Source organism: Urocitellus parryii, chromosome 1, assembly GCF_045843805.1.
Source record: "Urocitellus parryii isolate mUroPar1 chromosome 1, mUroPar1.hap1, whole genome shotgun sequence".
In the NCBI taxonomy this organism is placed as follows: Eukaryota; Metazoa; Chordata; class Mammalia; order Rodentia; family Sciuridae; genus Urocitellus; species Urocitellus parryii.
The window spans coordinates 184927924-184942364 of NC_135531.1; the positions used below are offsets into that span (position 1 = coordinate 184927924).

Genomic DNA, 14441 nt, shown 5'->3' on the forward strand with positions numbered 1-14441 from the left:
TCTCAAGCCACTGGGATTACAGGTATGCACCGGTATACCCAGCAAGATAGTCTTTAATTTTGTTATATTTTAAAATTTTAATTGGTTGTATATGAGTAGAATGCATTTATAATTCACTTACACATATAGAGCACAATTTTTCATATCTCTGAAAAGTAGAATCAAGCCATTCATGTCTTCATATATGTACTTAGGGTAATGGTGTCCATCTCATTCCACCATCATTTCTACCCCCAATCCCTCTCCTTTCCCTGCCCTCCTCTTTGCACTATGAAGAGTTCATCTAATAGTCCCCCACCCCCAACCTCAATATGAATCAGCACTCTTAAATCAGAGAAAACATTCAGCATTTGTTATTTTGGGATTGGATAACTTCACTTAGCATAATACTTTCCAATTCCATCCATTTACTGCAAATGCAATGATTTTATTCTCTTTTACTACTGAGTTAATATTCCATTGTGTATATATACCACATTTTCTTTATCCATTCATCTACTGAAGGGCATCTAGGTTGGTTTCAATGTTTAGATATTGTGAATTGTGCGTTTCTGAAATTACTAGAGATGTTGAACATTTTTTCATATATTTGCTGATTGATTGTATATCATCTTCTGAGAAGAGTCTGTTCCATTCCTTTGCCCATTTATCAATTGGGTTATTTGTTTTTCTGGTGTTAAGATTTTTGAGTTCTTTATATATCCTATAGATCAGTGCCCTATCTGATGTGCTTGTGGTAAAAATTTGCTCCCAAGATGTAGGCTCTTCTATTCACTTCACTGATTATTTGCTTTGCTGAGAAGAAGCTTTTTAGTTTGAATCCATCCATTTATTGATTCTTGATTTTAATTCTTGAGCTGTAAGAGTCTTATTAAGGAAATTGGGACATAATCTGACATGATGGAGATTTGGGCCTACTTTTTCTTCATTCAGGCCCAGTGTCTCTGGTTTAATTTCTAGGTCCTTGATCCACTTTGAGTTGAGTTTTGTGCATGGTGAGAGATAGGGGTCTTTCACCACTTTTGTTAAATTGATTCCCAAGTATTATATATATCTATTTTAAGGCTACTATAAATGGGGTAGTTTTCCTAGTTCCTCTTTCAGAAGATTTGTCACTGATGTACATAAATGCCTTTCATTTATGAGTGTTGATTTTATATCCTGCTACTTTGCTGAATTTATTTACTAGTTTTAGAAGTTTTCTGGTAAAATTTTTTGTGTCTGGGTATAGAATCATATTGTTGGCAAATAGTGCTAATTTGAGTTCTTTTTCTATTTATATCCTTTTAATTTCTTTTGTCTGTCTAATTGCTCTGGCCAGTGTTTGAAGAACCATGTTTAAAAAACAGTGGTGAAAGAGGAAATCCTTGTCCTGTTCCAGTTATTAGAAGGAGTGTCTTCAATTTTTTTCCTTTTAGAATGATGTGGGCCTGGGGCTTAGCATAGATAGCTTTTTCAATGTTGAGATACGTTCCTATTATCCCTAGTCTTTGTAGTGCTTTGAACATGCAGGGGTGCTATATTTTGTCAAATGCTTTTTCTGCATCTATTGAGAGGATCACATGATTCTTACCTTTAAGTCTATTGATGTGATGAATTACATTTAGTCATTTCTATATGTTGAATCAAACTTGCATCCCTGGAATGAACCCCACTTGATCGCGGTGCACAATCATTTTGATATGTTTTTGTATTCGATTTGCCATAATTTTCTTGATAATTTTTGCATACATGCTCATTAGAGATATTGGTCTGAAGTTTTCTTTCTTCAATGTGTCTTTGCCTGGTTTTGGAATCAGGGTGATATTGGCCTCGTAGAATGAGTTTGGAATTGTTCCCTCTTTTTCTATTTCTTGAAATAATTTTAAAAGTATTAGTATTAGTTTATCTTTAAAGGTCTTATAGAACTTGGCTGTGTATCCATCCAGTCCTGGGTCTTTCTTGTTTAGTAGGCTTGTGATGATGTCTTCTATTTCATTGCTTGAAATTTCTCTGTTTAAATTGTGTATATCATCCTGATTCAATTTGGGCAAGTCATATTACTCTAGAAATTTCCAGTGCCTTCAATATTTTCTATTTTATTGGATAAAAGTTTTCAAAATAATTTCTAATTATCCTTTGTATTTCTGTAGTTTCTGTTGTGATATTTTCTTTTTCATCATGTATATTAGTAATTTGATTTTTCTCTCTCCTTCTCTACATTAGCATGGCTAAGGGTTTGCCAATTTTATTTATTTTTTTAAAATCAACTATTTGTTTTTCTCAATTCTTTTCAATTGATTCTTTTGTTTCAATTGCATTGATTTCAGCTCTGATTTTAATTATTTCCTATCTTCTACTGCTTTTGGTGTAGATTTGTCCTTCTTCATCTAGGGCTTTGAGATGTAATGTTATGTCATTTATTTGTTGACTTTTTCTTTTTTTTAAGGAATGAACTCCATGTAATGAACTTTCCTCTTAGTACTGCCTTCATAGTGTCCCAGAAATTTTGATACATAGTATCAGTGTTCCCATTTACATCTAAGAATTTTTAATCTCCTGCTTGATGTCTTCTGCAACACATTTGTCATTCAATAGTATATTATTTAGTCTCCAAGTGTTGAAGTAGCTTTTATTTTTTATTTTATCATTGATTTCTAATTTCATTCCATTATGATCTGATAAAATTCCAGGTAGTATCTTTACTTGTTTGTATTTGCATAGAGTTGCTTTGTGACACAATATATGGTATATTTAAGAGAAGGACCCATGTGCTGCTGAGAAGAAAGTATATTCTCTCATTGAAGGATGAAATATTTTATATATGTCAGTTAAGTCTAAGTTATTGATTATATTATTGTATTCTATAGTTTCTTTGTTCAGCTTTTGTTTGGTAGATCTCTCCAGTGATGAAAGGGTTGTGTTAAAGTCACCCAAAATTATTGCATTGTCGCCAATTTGACTTTTGAACTTGAGAAGAGTCCGTTTGATGAACATAGTTGCTCCATTGTTTGGGAAATATATATATTTATAACTGTTATGTATTATTGGTATGTGGCTTCCTTAGCAGTGTGAAATGTCCTTCTTTATCCCTTTGGTTAACTTTAACTTAAAGTCTACTTTGTTTAATACAAGGATGAAAACCTTTGCTTGCTTCCACAGTCCATGCGAATGGTATGATTTTTTCACAACCCTTCACCTTCAATCTGAGATGTCTTTTCCTATGAGTCTCTTGGAGGCAGCATATTGTTGCATTTTTTAATCCCATCTGCCAGCCTACGTTTTTTGATCAGTGAGTTTAGGCCATTAATATTGAGATTTTTATTGAGACATAGTTTGTATTCCCAGGCATTTTTGTTTATTTTTGGTGTTTAACTTGACTTGGTTTCTCCTTTGATTAATTTTTTCTTTAGTGTAATACTGCCCTCTGTTTATTTTTATTGTTGTTTTTCATTTCCTCTTCATGGAACATTTTGCTGAAGTTATTCTGAAGTTCAGGCTTTCTAGTTATAAATTCTTTTAACTTTTGTTTATCATGGAAATCATTTATTTCATCATCAAATCTAAAGCTTAATTTTGCTGAGTATAAGATTCTTGGCTGGCATCCATTTTCTTTCAGAACTTGATATATGTTGTTCCAGGATATCCTAGCTTTGAGGGTCGGGGGTTAAAAAATACGCTCATATACGAATTTGTCTCCCCCAATATGTGATCTGATTTCTCTTTTGCCACCTTTAAGATGCTATCCTTATTCTGATGCTAGACATTTTCATTATAATCTGCCTTAGTGTAGATATGTTGTAATTTTGTACATTTTGTGTCCTATAGGCCTCTTGTATTTGACTTTCCAATCCATTCTTAATGTTTGGGAAATTTTCTGATATTATCTCATTGAAGAGATTGTGCATTCCCTTGCTTTGAAACTCTGTGCCTTCCTCTATCCCAATATCTCTTAGATTTGGTCTTTTGATGCTGTCCCATAATTCTTGGATGTTCTGATCATGGTTTCTTACCATCTTCACTGTGTGGTCAACTTTATTTTCCAGATCATATACTTTGTCTTTATTATCTGATGTTCTTTCTTCCAAGTGATCTACTCTGCTGGTGATGCTTTCTATTGAAATTTTATTTGATTTATTGTTTCCTTCATTTCAAGGGTTTCTGATTCTTTATTTTCAAAATATCTATCTCTTTTTTGAAGTAATCTTTGCTCTCTTATCTCTTTATTGGTGTCATCAATAGTTGCCTATATTTTCTGTCTTATCTCTTTTTTGAATGATCAATTTTTACCTGTAGTTGCTCTTAAAGGTCATTTGCTAATTCAGAGATAATTTTAATTATGAGCATTCTGACTCCTTCTGTGACATTTCATCAACTCTGCTGTCCATGGATTCTGTTATTGTAGTATCTTGGGTTTTTTTTGGAGAAATTTTCTCCCTTGTTTTTTGCATGTTGTCTATGTGTCTTCCTTTTTTTACAGTGCAGATTTTACAGTGCCGGTATTACAGTCTCTACCTTATATTTTTTAGTGTCCATGCAGATTATCTGTACCTCACCTTGGTGTTGGGCTTCCAGACCCTGTTGATGTCCTTCAATGGATGCTACTGCAACTAAAGGTGGTGGCAGCAATAGCAAAGATAACTTGGGATAGCAGCAGAAGTGCCCCAAGATGGATTCAATGTCTTTTAGAGGTGGGGCTCAAGGGGTGGCACTATACTGGCTTTGGGAAGCCTGCTCCTAGATGTGGCTGCTTCTAGGCCTTGTCTATAATTTCAAGATAGAAGCTACTGTGTGGGGAAGGCTATGGTGATGGCTGCAGTGACCCAAGATGGAAGTGGGTTAGGCCTGGACTCCCAGATGGAGGGGGTGGACCTGGGCCTACCCTGGCCCTGGGCTCCTGGAAGTCAGAGAAGGCAGTCCTGGGCTGGGGTCTGAGCTCCTGTGGGTGTCTGTAGGCAGGTTGGACCCTGGCCTACTCTGGGCCTGGGCTCTCATGCAGGTCGGTGGAGGCAGACCTAAGACAGTCTTCTTAATGGTGGTATTGTCTCATCCTAGGGCATCATCTGCTTGTCCAAGATTGATTTCATGGAAAAATGTATATATTGAGGACTAGGGCATGTTAGATATTTTCAAGAATCTAGAAAAAAATTCATTTTCACTTGACAATTTTTCTCCTTCATCATATCAGTGTCTCTCATTGCATCAATAACCTATCACTATGACACAAATTCTAAAACAAGACTGCTTTTTTTGGTAATTTTTGATAACCTATCAGAAACCTATTTATTATCTGTGTTTGTTAGTTTTTTATCACTATTACCAAATATCACTCAAGAAAGCTTAGAGAATAAAAGTTTTATTCAGGCTCATGGTTTTAGAGATTTTTCTCCATGGATACTTAGCCCATTGCTCTGGGCCCCAAATGAGGCAGAGCATCATGGTGGAAGGGTGGGGTGGAAAAAAGCTACTCTGCTCACGTCAGATCAGAATCAGAGAGAGAGAGACAAAAAGAGAGAGAAGAGTCAGGGGCAAAGTATAATCCAGTCCATACCCTGATGATCTACTTCCTTTAGCTATACCTCACCAGCTCACATTTACAAACCAGAACTTCACATTATTAATCAGCCACATTAACTGACCCACAGTTGAGGTCACAGCTCTTAACATAATCTATTGATTTCACCTGTGAATATTCCTGCATTACCTAACCCATGAGCTTTTTAGGGCACATCTGACATTCAAATCATGTGAACATTCATAATTTATCTGTAATCAGCATGTGTAAGTTTCTGTAGTAGAGATTGATGGTCAAAGTACCTGTAATGTGTAATGCTTTTATGTGTGATAACCACTGCCATGGGTTTTAGGTACTCTGATGAGACCTATATATCTTAGATTTTAATAAGAAAAAAATAATACAGAATTTCTCAAAAAATATTGGGACTCTGAATTAGAATTATTCTTCAAATGTAATTCAAGACTCAAAAAAAAAAGAAAGGAATATATTTCCATGGAAAAACATTGTTTCAAGGAAAAAATAAATTATCATTTTTGTTCATGTATATATATATATATATATATATATATATATATATATATTATATATGTGTGTGTGTGTGTGTTGTGTGTGTGTGTATGTGTGTGTGTGTGTGTGTGTGTATATATATATATATATATATATATATATATATATATATATATATAAAGAAAATTAAGGTGTTTGGGCTGCAATATTTTTCCCATGTGAGATTATTACTTTTCCCATGTGAGATTATTACTTTTCCCATGTGAGATTATTACTTTACCCATGTGAGATTATTGCTTTTCCCATGTGAGATTATTGCTTTTCAAAAATTTTGAAAATATATTTAAGCATATTTTTACCCTATATTACTACTTAATAATGTATCTTGTACATGTTTTTCCCATATCATCACACTTTTTTTTTACAATATCTCTTTGAATTATTATCTGGTTGGTATTTGTTGAGTATAATATTGAACTATTAGGGGATTTAGATTGTTAAAACATTTCCCTGCAATGCAGATACATTTTCCTCTCACAAAATATTAATTCCAGTCCTAGTAATTTCCAGTATAAAGAATACATAATGACTTTTTCATCAGCAAAGGATACCTGTGCTTATATTTGTAATTTGTGGTCACTTTGAACTGAGTGAATATGAGGTGGCTTGCTATGAAGCATGCTTTTAGCTACCTCACTTTTTAAAAAATTTTCTACAACCTACTTTGCCTTCCTGAAAATCCCTCTGTTAGTATTTAACTAAGTTTTCTTGTAAAATCTCAAATTGACTATGAGAAGAGCATTAAGTTCTTAACTGGTTCCACATAAATAATAAGATCTGGGGAAAATCTAGCTGGGAGAAAGGGATGTCTATAGTGAGCCCAGTGAGTCTGAGGGATACAGTAGCCAGATGTTGGTTCCCTGATAGGGAAGTGTGCATTCAGTGGGAGACAGTCTTAATTAAATAGCAGCCCAAGTAGAAGGAGGACCTCAGAAACCTTTAAATGGTATCGTTTCCCTACATATGAAGCCCAAATGCCACGTGGGCTCTGGAATTCAGATTTGTCATCTCACATTGACTTTTTCATTGTGAAACTGACACTTTGCTTTTGAACAAACAGAGTTTGCAGGAAATATATTTAAAAAAAAACAGTTATATTACGCTTTCATCATTGCCAAGCAATATTAGAAAAGAGGATGCTTTCCCTTTTGAGAAAAAAAAAAAACTATCACAGACACTTAACAAGATTTATCTTTGCATAGAATAATGAAATCTGCTTTTTGGATTGGGAAATGTAATAACTCATCCAAATCCTGGCACTGGAGATGTTCCCCTGTTAAATCCCCGTCTGTTTCAGGCTGAAAAAGTAAAAGAATTGGAAAAGGGTTGAAATATTTAATATATGTAAAGTTGTAAAGATAATATATTTTTAATAAGCCTCTGTCTGCCCTGTCACTTTTTCCAATGATGGAACTATATCGCTTTCATTTCAAAACAGCAATGAAATGGAGAACTGATTGTGTTCAATTTATCATACATGTATTTTTTATTTTGCCAAGTACTCTTTTATAGATAGTCAATCCAAAAAGCATGAAAATGATTTTAAGCAATAAAAAGAGAAGAAAAATATAATTGAGACATTGAACCAGGTTCTAAAATCAAACTCTTATTCAAAATAATTGTAACTAAGCAGTACTGACCTTCTACTTCAACTATATCCCTCAAAAATCTAGGTTTTAAAACTCTAAATTATTTGATAGGCAAGGCAAAGTCCTTGAGAAAAGTTCAGATCCTTATAGCTGATTTATTTTGCTATATCAAATAATCATTAAAAGTCCAAATAATTGAATTTCTTATTATTTATTCATGATTTGTTCATATTCTTTATCAGAGGATTTGGGTAATCTAACATGAAGCAGAAAATATTAGTTAAAGGAAAAGATCAGAGAAATGTTGATGAAACAGAATATCAAATCTGCTTTGAAATTGGGGTTAGAACTCTAATTTACAATAATATTCGGGCTGCAGATATATTCATAGCTTTTTCAAACTGAATCAAAATTTAACTCTGATATTTGGGAGGCCAAAGAGAAACATAGAAACAGTGAGTTACATGATTCACAAGTTCTAAAAGAAAATCCATAACAATTTTTTTCAGAGGAATAGATATTTTCTTGGCACATATGTAGTTATTTGATATTAAGATTACTTTTTTCTTTTTTCATCTTTTTTGTAGAGGATATTGAATGAAGCAATAAGTAATACTCTTGTGACTGCATAAAGATTTGGAATGAAATATTTTATAGAGTCCCCCAACATTCAATTCACACTATAGGAAACTTTCATAGTACATGTCAGGGAGAATCATTTACTGAGAGGCCAAATTGTCCTGGCAGAGAGAATTTTGGTTCTTCAGGTTGATTCAATAACACCCCGATAATACTAAGAGGCATCAATACTCTTTGAACAATGTCCGTGGGCTTTACTCTGGGTAGAGAGAGAATCTTTAAGATTTGATGAGAGGTACCCATCGTGTTCTAAGAAAACCCAAGGTCTGTTGTTACTGACTGATTAAATCCCACTGTTATTATGAAGTATAGTTCTGTTTTGGGCCTAGAGTTATTAAACATTGATTGAATGACTCAGGCTAAGCTATAATCGCAGAAAGAGATTGCATACAAAAATATTTAAATGCTGGCAAGTGCTAAAAGAGCACTTTACTAATTCCTGGTAGATGAATAGTGATTGTTCTTAACATGAAACAAGCAGTGATTATAAATAGTAGTTGGTAGAATGAGAGAAAGCTATGTCTGTTTGGATATGTACCATTTAGAAAGATACAGTTAAAGTTTAAGCACATATTTTACCTTGGGTGAGATTATCAAAGTTAGACATATTTATAACATATTTTATGTCCTACGTATCACTATTTTTTTTTTCACTTCTTGGTGCTGTCTACCAAATTATTTGGTAATTTTTCCAAGGACTGGACTTTTGTCTTGCTTTGTACATCTTGAAACCCTTAACACATTAGATACTTAATATTATTAAAGAGAGAGCAAGTTGACTTCTTGATCTGAGCCGAAATGTATTTTCACATTTTTAAGTCTTTTTTATATTTGGTAATACATTAAGAAATTGCCTTGGTCCTAGTCATGTGAGGCATTTTATGTGAAATTCAGCCATATGGAACACTAAAAAGAAAATTTGTCCCCCCTGCTCTTAAAGAATGAGTTTGCATTTAACTTCTGTTCTATAGACAGAAATTCAGTTTTATGAACCAGTTAAAGAAAAAAGTGCATGGTATGCTTTTGCAGCACTTAGATATTGAAATATGATTATTTTCTTTTCCCAAGGCTAAACAGAGGAAGCACAGTAATATGACTTTTTTTAATGTGAGCGAAACTCTCATTTGAAACGTTTCCACTACGTAACTCCACTAGGTTGGCTTGATGGCTCAAGTAGAGACAGTCTGTAGGTTAAAATGTGAACAGAAGACTTTTAAATATGTGAATAACACTGAAGTTGAGCCAGAATATCCCAGAAGCAACCGTGTATTCCAGAGTTCTCTCTGTGGGAACTTCACACTGGTTAGTCCTGAGATGCCTCTACTATGATAAACTCCAGTAGTGATGGGCATCCGAGGAAACCAAGGATCTTCCCAGTTCACATCCATGTAAAGTTGCCGTCATTGAGAAGGTTAAAGGGTACGTGGGACACACAGTGACCAATGTCTATAATTCCTTCAAAAGTAGAAACAGTTGGTCACATCTTGCCCTAGGGTTTTGTTTTATTTTATTTTAGTTGTAGCTGGACACAATACTTTTATTTTATTTATTTTTATGTTGTGCTGAGGATGGAACCCAGGGCTTTGCATGTGCAAGAGGAGTGCTCTACTGCTGAGCCACAACCCCAGCCCTTGCCTTAGGGTTTTTAATGAATGTGCTTCATTCTTCACTAAACTTATAAGTAAGAAATACCTCAATCAATAAGTCACATAAATATATCTGTCAATATATTTTTCTAATTTTCTTTTGTAGTAAATTCAATAAATTCATTGTGTTTCTACTATGTTCAATGCATTATGCTATACTATATGCTGAAGTGTAACTGATCAGTAAATTACAACTGTGCTAGTTGGTTAATCAGACATTAGGTAATATACATTCTTTGGACATTATATTATATAGGCCTTGGGGAAGGTATTATTGTAAAAAACACAAATGTGCTCTCTCTGCCCTCATTGTGTACACAGGCGAATACAGTATGGTGGATAATTAAGAGACATGTGGCAAACACCATTCTAACAAGCTTCGAAGAGTGAAGAGCAGTATTTGTTTGAGAAACATCAAATATTCTACTTGCCTAAATGTCTAATATATGAATATGAATATACTTACATAAAATAATATTTTTATTAGTATAGATAATATTTCTTACATTTTGGAAAGTTTCCTTTTCTAAACCTTTCTCCCCAATACATTGTCCACAATTAGAACTATTTGTGCCGAGTTTCCTTAAAAAATATTATTTGTATTTGACTATGGGGCCTTATTTTTCCTGGGAGTTATACTCCTATTTTGTTTTGTTCTTCTTATTGTTATTTTTAAAATATACATGACAGTAGTGTATTTTGACATATTATACATACATGGAATATAACTCATTTTAATTAGGATTCCATTCTTGTGGTTGTACAGATGTTGAGTTTCACTGGTTGTCTATTCACATATGAATATAGAAAAGTTATGATTGAGTCATCAGAGTTGAGTACACATGTGTCCTAGACAGTAGAATGAATTGTACTGTCTAGGACACATGTGTACTCAATTCTGATGACTCAATCTCCATAGGAAAACCATTTTCCTATGTGATATCTTCAAACTATGGATTCAGGGCATGACAAATAGCTCAATATATGCCAATATCAGCATGCTCCTCAGAAATATTTTATCAGGAAGTGGGATAGTCAATTGTTTTCTGATGATGGGTACCTTGGGGTTAAAGAGCTCTATTCCCTCTAGTAGCAAGACCAGATTTGTTGAGGAGTGGGTGCATAGAATGAGAAGGTACACCTGACAGCATACAGAAGCAAAGACAGAGCCTGGAAAAGGAGCTCCAGGAAAATCATAGGCCTGAACCAGCTTATTCCCAGGGGGAACGTTGAATTTTCTCTTTTTTCAAGGTTTAATTATTGAAAACTATTGGAATTATTATATTACTTAATAATTACATAAAAATAATGAAATTATCTGATAATAAAATAATTTTATTATTTAAACATAGAAAGCAACAAATGGTGCTTAATTACCAAACTAGTGCAATTGGATTCCTTTCACTTGTAACCAAAAAATTACAGATAATATTCCCCCAAAATGTCTTATTTTCTTCTTTCTTCCCTCGTAACATAATCATCAGGGTAAAACACTCAATAGATCACATAAACTGGAAATTATTGTTTATGTTGCTGTGGTTACTAGTATCAATAAGATTTCGATATTTCATTAAAATTATTCTTAGAAAATAATCTGCATAACATTTGGTAATTTATATCTCAATCTCTTGGTTTTTTACAAATGAAAATAATTTTGCATCTTCATTGATAAATAGAGTTTTCTTCTTTATTGTCATCCCAGATGGATCTTTCAGTTTATTATCAACGAATGAGAGATTGACATATAAATACCTTCTTATAGAAAGAGAGGTAGAGAATTAATGGGTGAAAGTCATGCTTCTTTTCGTACGTACATCTGTCAACCTGCAATAAGATCACTGCTTTAAAAATGTAATGCATGCCTAAAATCTTGAATAGACATATACTCTGCAATGAAATGCTTGAGTTCTTCAACACACTGCTCACCTATTTCAGGCAAATTCTGTCTCAGTGTAAACTGCATAAGGTTTTCTATGGCAGGATCTTTTTCAATCAGCATTTTCACCACCATCCCAAACATTTCACAGTCCTGTCAGTAAACCTGTTCAATCTCTTTGGTTTTGATATTACTGTTTGAGACCAACTGGTAACTTGACTGTCTTCAAATAATTCTTTGCCCTCTGTTGTATTTGAATTGGATGCTTATGGCTGGTCAATGAATAATGGTGGTGTGGACCCTGCCTCAAACTCAAAAAATTTAGGCAAATTAATTTTATCTTGAATTCTCAAGCTTTTCAGCAGCCCCAGGTAGTTCCTTTCAGTTCGACAACTGAGTTTGTGTAACACCTTTCATGATGGAACTGCTGATGAACTTGAGGATGAAGGGTCTCTTGATTTTTCAAAGACTTCCCAGGTCTTTCTTTACCTCTTTCTGGCTTTCCCTCATGCTACTGTTTGTACAAGGCACCAACACACAAGGGCTCTCTATGTTGAGACTGATGGGAAGAAGATATTCTGCTTTGTTCTGGAGAGTGGCTTCTACTACTGAAACTAGAGCCAGATCTGTTGTGTGGAGAGTCCTTTTGACCTACAGGGGCTTCTCTGAAGAAAGACGCATCCTTTTTATGAGGATACAGAACTCTCGCATAATGAGAAGAGTAGAAACGTTCTCTTCTGAAGGCATCTCTTATGTCCCTGTACTCGGACTGTCAGTTTGCATAATAATTATCTCTTTTCCATCTATAGCCAGATCCATCTCTTCTGTGGGGTGGACCATTTCTTCTATCATGAGAAAAAATGGTGGCCTACATCAGAGTCTTGGTAATCAACATGACGGCAATATCTACTGTAGCTTCCTTCACCAGGTCTGTCTAGCAGTGGTGACTTTTGTCACAATATTAAATGTGGTAGCCATAACTGGGGTGACTCTAGGAGGTACTTGTTCTCTTGGAAGTCTTTCATAGTCATATCGTTCCTCAGACCACATTTTATCTCTCTGTAAGTCACTGTTCTAAAATCCACTGTGTCACTCCACCCTCAGTTGCAAGGGCAGAACTGTTGCATAACTCAAATGCAGCTGGAGACTCCAGGTTCCTCCTTGGAAACCACCCTCCAGCTCCCCCTACATAAGAGGCAGCTCATGTGTCTCATCACCTCTAGCAAAAGCAAAATGCCTATTCTGCTTAGCTTCATTTTTTTGAATATGCTATTGTTCTGACAGTCACTCACATATTAGTGATAAATGATAAGTGGGGGAGACTTTAAGAAACGTTTCTCCTTAAGGTATACAGCTTACACTGTCCACTGTGGGCTTGTTTCTTCTTTATTTTATTCTGGTTTCTGTATTTATTGTAAAATATTTTCTGAAGGACAGTGGGTAGATAATTCTTTCCCAGACTTCTTTTTATACTTTTAAGCTAATGATCAGTCAAGGATGCTAAAGGAAAATAGAGAAAGAAATAAAGAACTGGCCTCCAAAGTGACCTCTCTGAACCAAATAGATGTCCTGTGAGAATAGACCATTAACTGTATTCATTTTCCAACTTAATGCTCCAAATCCTAGATATGACCCATCCACAATTTTAGGGGGATTAAAGTTCTGAAAAATAAAAGTCTTGATATTAACCTAAAAATGAAGTTTGCTAATTTTGTAGTCAACACAATTTTAATACATGCAGCACACATTGCATAAAAATGATTATGGTCATATGTTGGAGCAAATTTTTATTCTTGAAAAAAACCCAGTTGGTCATGTTGTATGACAATTATAACATGCTGTTAAATTATTTTTGCTGGTATTTCTGGAGGATTTTTGCATTCATATACATCAGTGTTATTAGCTTACAGTTTTTCTTTAGTGTCTCTGTCTGGTTTAGTTTTAGAGCAATGCTAGTCTCATACAGAAAGTTTGGAAAGATTCCATCCTCCTCAATAATTTAGAAGACTTTGAGGATTGGTGCTGATTCATTTTTAAGTGTTTGGAAGAGTTCATTAGTAAAGGTGTTAAAGTTTAGATCTCAATGTCTTTTGAAATCCCATGTATTAAAGGCTTGTTCTCAGGCTGTGGCTCTACTAAGAGGTAACCTTTAGGAGGTGGGACTCAGTTGGGAAGTTGGGTGGCTGGGAACATACCGTTAGAAAGGATGTTAGCACCGTATCTAAGTGCTCTATCTTTGCCTCCTGGTTGACATGAGGTGAAAGGTGAGCAGCTTCCTCTGCCACACACTTCCTACCATGATGTACTGAGCAACCATAGACACAAGTCAACATAGCAAAGTGATCTTGGACTAAAACAAGAGTTAAAGTAAACCTTTTCTTCTTATTTGTTGATCATCTCAGATATTTTGTCATGGTAAAAGAAAGTTAACACAGAAGTTATATGAACTTGAAATTTTCTTTGTTGAGAAATTTTTGATTACTCATTTAATCTTCTGACTAGTTTTTGTTCTATATTTGGGCTTACTACTTATTCATGATCCATGCTTAGTAGGTTGTATATTTTTAGGAATTTATCCACTTCTTCAAGATCATCTGATTTGGGTTCATTTATTCATAGTAGTCTTT

The 14441-nt window shown here is 34.4% G+C and overlaps 1 pseudogene; it reads right to left on the bottom strand.

The window, feature by feature from the left end:
• Positions 1 to 11781: 11781 nt before the first annotated feature.
• On the bottom strand, positions 11782 to 12864 carry LOC113192710 (periphilin-1 pseudogene; annotated as a pseudogene).
• Between the last annotated feature and the right edge of the window lie 1577 nt (positions 12865 to 14441).